We start from the raw sequence: 6,000 nt of genomic DNA, 5'->3' as shown, positions 1-6,000 counted from the left end.
TCAGAAGCAGCAGACATGGGAGTGAGCCAGGCTGAAGAGGATCCCAGCTGTGAGCCTTTGAGCAGTTCCAGTGGAACCATGTGGTGTGGAGAGGAGCCGTGCCCATCGAGATCATCCCAAACCACAGGTTTTCTGGCAAAAAATGTTATTTTAGGGGTGCCTGGGTGGCTCAGTGGGTTAAAGCCTCTGCCTTCGGCTCAGGTGGTGATCTCAGGGTCCTGGGATTAAGCCCTGCATCAGGCTCTCTGCTCGGCAGGGAGCCTGCTTCCTCCTCTCTTTCTGCCTTCCTCTCCGCCTACTTGTGATCTCTGTCTGTCAAAGAAATAAATAAAATCTTTTTAAAAATGTTATTTTAAAACACTAAGATTAGGAGTAGTTGGCTAGGCCTCGGAGTATACCGCTAACAAGAGTGGCTCAGATATCACTCATGACAGAATATACCCTAAGGCAGAGTCTACCAACGCATTAGCTGACCCAAGAGAGAACAGGAAGGCACAGCTCTCGGTCTTCACAAAGCCTCAATCTGACATGAGGCCTGACTTTGTGGAGACGACTGGCAGAAATACTGCCCGTGGTTCTGGCCCCGACCTTTACATAGCCCTGGTTTTCCTTTCCCTGTTGGCGGCTTTGTTGAGAAACAATTCAAGATCAAAGTTAAGGGATAATTGACAGAGACCACCAGTGGATTCCCCAACTCTGTTTTCTCCTTCTTCCTTTAGTAGCAGTTCCTGAAGGTGAGCAGCACACAGACCACTCAGAATAAAGACTCCCACCACAGGGCATGTGATATGCCACGCCAGGCCTCCGTGGTCCAGCCAGTCTTGCTGCCGCTGTGGCCACGGTCCACGCACCGGTCTTCATTGTCTTCTTCTCTCTGCCGTATTCATTTTTCTCCACTTCTTTCTTAATGGAAAGAAAAATGCACATAACCTAAAACTCACCATCTTAACTGTTTTTACATGTATAATTCAGAGTGTTTAGCACATTCACCATGTTGTACAATCGTAATTACGATCTAATTTTGGAGCGTATCACACACAAAGGAATCCCTGTACCAGTGAAGCAGTGGTTTCCATTCTGCCCTGCCCCTAGCTTTTCGCAAACATGACTCTGCTTTCTGTCTCTGTGGGTTTGCCTATTCTGGACATTTTCTATCAGTGGAATTACGTAATATGTGGCATTCTGTTGTTTGGATTTTTCACTTAATTTAGCACAATATTTTCAGGGTTTGTCCGTGTTTTAGCATACACTGGTATTTTATTTCTTTTTTTTTTTTGTGCTGTGTAGTATTCTATTGTATGGAGATAAACCACATTTTATTTATCTGTTGATTAGTTAATGGACATTAAATTTGTTTCCACTTTGGGGCTTATATGAATATTCAAGTGCAAGTTTTTGTGGGGACATATGCTTTCATTTCTCTTGGGTATAATCATAGGTCTTATAATCATACTATGTGTAGCTTTTTGACAACAGTGTATATGCTTTTCACAGTGGCTGTACCATTTTACTTTCTGACCAGCAGCGTATTAGTATTCCGATTTCTCCACATCTTTCCAACACTTCTTGTTCTTGTTCTTATTCTTATTATCTTGTATTAATGCCATCCTAAAGTATATGAAGGGGGATTTCATTGTGGTTTGGTTTGTATTTCCCTTATAACTAACAATCTTTTCATGTTCTTATTTGTCATTTGCCTATTTTCTCTAGAGAAATATTCAAGGATTGCGCTCAATTTTTAATTGAGTTGTTTACAGTTTTATAGGGTTTTCCCCCCCTATATTCTGGTTTCTGGACTCTTAACAGATACATGATTTGCAATTGTTTTCTCCCATTAGGAGCGTTGTCTTTTTTCTTTTTTAAGATTTTATTTATTTATTTGACAGAGATAGACACAGTGAGCTAGGGAACACAAGTAGGGGGAGTGGAAGAGGGAGAAGCAGGTTTCCCGCTGAGCAGGGAGCCTGATGCAGGGCTTGATTCCAGGACCCTGGGATCATGACCTGAGCCGAAGGCAGACACTTAACGACTGAGCCACCCAGGTGCCCCAGGTGTGTTGTCTTTAAAATTTATTAGTAGTGTCCTTTGATGCATCAAAATTTTCCATTTTAGTGAGTCAAATTTATCTCTTTCTTTGTTATTGTTTGCGCTTTGGTGTCCTACTTAAGAAACCATGACCTAATATAAGATCATGGAGATTTAGACCTTTGTCTATGGTATTAAAAAACCAGCTAGTTTGGGTTGCTGCATAGGTATTTTATAGTATAACAGCCTTGCTCACACCTAGTGTCTGTACATTTAGATCAGGACCTGAGTTTAGGATTTGCGTCCCCAAGTTCCCACTTTGCTTTCCTGGGGACACCTTTTAAAACAACCACTTTGAGTTGAGTTTAAAACCACTTTGAGTTGAGCCTGCAAAAAGTTAGTGACTTCCGCCCAACTACCTTGTACGTAATAGGTGCTTGCTACCCTGGTTCTCTATCTCTTGCTCACTCCTGACCTGGGATGGGAAGACTGCCCTCCCCCCAGCTCACTGCATACTCCTGCCTCTATTTCTTGGACATGTAAGTAATTAACATTGTGACTTTACTTCTTTGTGTGAGTGTACTGAAACTGGCTTTGATAAAAAAGATCCCCAGACAGGGCACCTGGGTGGCTCAGTGGGTTAAAGCCTCTGCCTTTGGCTCAGGTCATGATCCCAGCGTCCTGAGATTGAGCCCCCCCCCCCCCCCCCGGGGGTCAGGGTCTCTGCTCAGCAGGGAGCCTGCTTCCCCTCCTCTCTCTCTGCTTGCCTCTCTGCCTACTTGTGATCTCTGTCAAATAAATAAATAAAATCTTTTTTTATAAAAAAGGATCCCTGGGGTTTTCATCTCCCCAAATTGGAAACTCAGATGCTGAGGAAATTCTTGGTTAACCCTGTGTTGGTATCTTGTGCCTCCCCATTCAGCAGATCATAATCTGCATACTTTTCATTTCATATACCAGATACAGGCCCTCCCCCAACACGATTTCGTTTTGAGTTTTATCTCTTACATTTGGATCTTTGATCCATTTTAGTTAATTTTTGTACATGGTGTGAGGTAGGGGTCCAACTTCATTCTTTTGCATGTAGATATTCACTTGTCCCAGGATTATTTGTTGAAAATAATATTCTCTCCCCACTGAATGATCTTGGCACTCTTGTTCTAAATCAACCTGCTATAGACATTCGAGTTTATTTCCAGTCTCTCAGCTTTATTCCATTGATCTGTATGTCTACCTTTATGCCACTAATATAGTTTTGATTACTGTGTCTTTAAAGTAAGTTTTGAAATCAGGAAGTGTGAGTCCTCTAACTTTGTTTTTCTTTCCCAAGATTATTTTACCTATTTGGATTACCCTATAATTTCATATAAAGTTTAGGATCAGCTTGTCTATTTCTGTCAAAAATGTAGTCTGGGTGGCTTAGTTGGTTAAGTGTCTGCCTTTGGCTTGGGTCCTGATCCCAGAGTCCTGGGATCCAGTTCTGTGTTGGGCTCTTTACTCAGCAGGGAGCCTGCTTCTCCCTCTGCCTGGTGCTCCCGTGCTTGTGATCTCCTTCTCTCTGACAAATAAATAAATAAAATCTTTTTTAAAAAATGTGGTTGGAATTTTGATAAGAATCAAATATGTAGATCAGTTTTGGTAGAGTTGCCATCCCAAGAATATTAAATCTTCCAATCCATAACTATGAGGTTTTTTTCTCCTTTAAAAGTACATCTTCTTTAATTTTCTTAAACAATATTTTGTAATTTCAGTGTGAAGGTTTTGCAACTCCTTGGTTATTTATTTCTAAGTATTTTATTCTTTTTGATGCTATTATAAAAGGAATGATTTTCATAATTTTATTTTGGTTTGTTCATTGCAAGTATTTAAGAAAATTGTTCTTGTATCCTGCAGCTTTGCCAAGCTCATTTACTAACTTGAACAGTTTGCTCATGAATTTTTAAAAAAGTGTTTCTATATGTAAGATCATGTCTTCTGTGAAAAAAGTTTTATTTTTTTCCTTTCTAATCTGGATATGCCTTTTACCCTGTTTTGTCCTTGCCTTCTTGGCCCTGGCTAGAACTTCCAGTACATTGAATAGAAGTGGGGAAGAGTAGGCATTTTTGACTTTTTCCTGATTTTGCAGGGAAAACATTCAGTTTTTCTCACCATTAAGCATGATGTTAGCTGCGGGCTTTTCACTGATGTTCTTTATCAGTTGAAAGAATTCCTTTCTATTCCTAATTTGTTGACTATTTTTATAATGAGAGAGTATGGTATTCTGTCACATTTTTTTTCTGCCTCAGTTGGGATGATCATGGGATGTTTTCCTTCATTCTATGAATGTGGTGTATTTCATTGATAGATTTTGGTTATGTTGAATCACTCTTGCATTTACGGAGTAAATCCAGTTGGGCATGGTGTATAATTATCTTCATATGCTGCGGAATTCAGTTTGCTAGCATTTTGTTAAGGATTTTTGCATCTATATTTATAAAGGATATTGATGTGTAGTTTTCTTTACTTGTGGTGACTTTTTCTTTGGTATCAGAATAATACTGGTTTCATCGACTGAATTAGGAAGTGTTTCCTTCTCTTACATTTTTTAGAAGATTGTGAGAAAAACTGATGTTCATTCTTTTTTAAATATTTAGTAGCATTCACCAACGTAGCCATCTGGTTCCGAGCTTTTCTTTGTTGGAAGTTGTTTTTTTATTTTTTTTTAACGATTCAATCTCTGTAACAGTTGTAGGTCCTTTTGGATTTTATATGCCTTCTTCAGTTAGTATTGGTAGCGTGGGTTTCTTGGAATTTATCCATTTCATTTAGGTTCTTTAATTTGTTGGCGTAGGATTGTTTATAGTATTCTCTTATAATCCTCTTTATTTCACTCAGGGTGGTAATAACATCCCCAATTTCTTTTAAGATTTTAGTGGTTTGAATCTCCTCTCTCTTTCAGTCAGTAAAGCCAAAGGTTTGTCAATTCTCTTATCCTTTTCAAAGAATCAACTTTTGGTTTCATTGATTCACTCTAGTGTTTTTCTATTCTCTAGTCATTCACCTTCATCTAATCTTCATTATTTCCTTCCCTCTGCTTTCTTTAAATTTAGTTCTTTCTTCCCTTTCCAGTTTTTAAGGTGGAGTATTAATTTGAGGTATTTCTTTTACAGCTATAAATTTCCCTGTAAAAACTGCTGCTTAGCTCCCTCCTTTATGCATGTTATGCCTTCATTTTCATTCATCTCAAAGCATTTTCTCAGTTTCCTTGTAATTTCTTTTTTGACTCATTGATTATTTATGAATGCATTGTTAAATTTCTCTGTATTTGTCAATTTCTCAGGTTGCTTTCTGTTACTAATTTCCAGTTTTAATCCATTATGATCAAAGAACTTAAATTGTATGATTTCAATTCTTTTAAATTTACTGAAGCTTGTTTTAGGGACTATCTTGTGGTCTCTCCTGGAGAATGTTTCATTGTTTGAGAAGAGTTTGTTGTTCTTATGCTTTTGGGTTGCCAGCTAGGTCTAGGTTTTTAATAGTGTTGGTTAAGTCTTCTTTTTCCTGATTATCTTCTGCCTGCTTGTTCTGTCCATTATTGTAAATGGAACCTGAAGCATCCAACTATGATTGTTGAATTTCCTGTTTCTCTCCTCAATTTTGTCAGCCTTTGTTTCACATATTTTGAAGCTCTGTTGTTAGGTGCATGTGTTTTTGTAATTATTATAACTTCTTTATGGATTGACTGTTTCATAAGTATAAAACTTCCCTATACATGTGTAGTACTATATTATTCTTTTAAAGTCTCTTTTATCTTATATTAGTGTAGCCATTCCATCTCTCTGATGGCTGTTATTTGCTTATATTTTTTTTTCCATCCTTTTACTTTCAACCTATTTGTGTCTTTGAATTGAAAGCTTACACCTTTCCTTACACCTAAACTTATATAACTGTATGTTAATTTGGCTTCAGTAAAAAAAAAAATACAGTATGTCTCCT

This window comes from Meles meles, chromosome 16 (genome assembly GCF_922984935.1).
Source record: "Meles meles chromosome 16, mMelMel3.1 paternal haplotype, whole genome shotgun sequence".
In the NCBI taxonomy this organism is placed as follows: Eukaryota; Metazoa; Chordata; class Mammalia; order Carnivora; family Mustelidae; genus Meles; species Meles meles.
Note: the sequence above shows the minus strand (reverse complement) of the source record.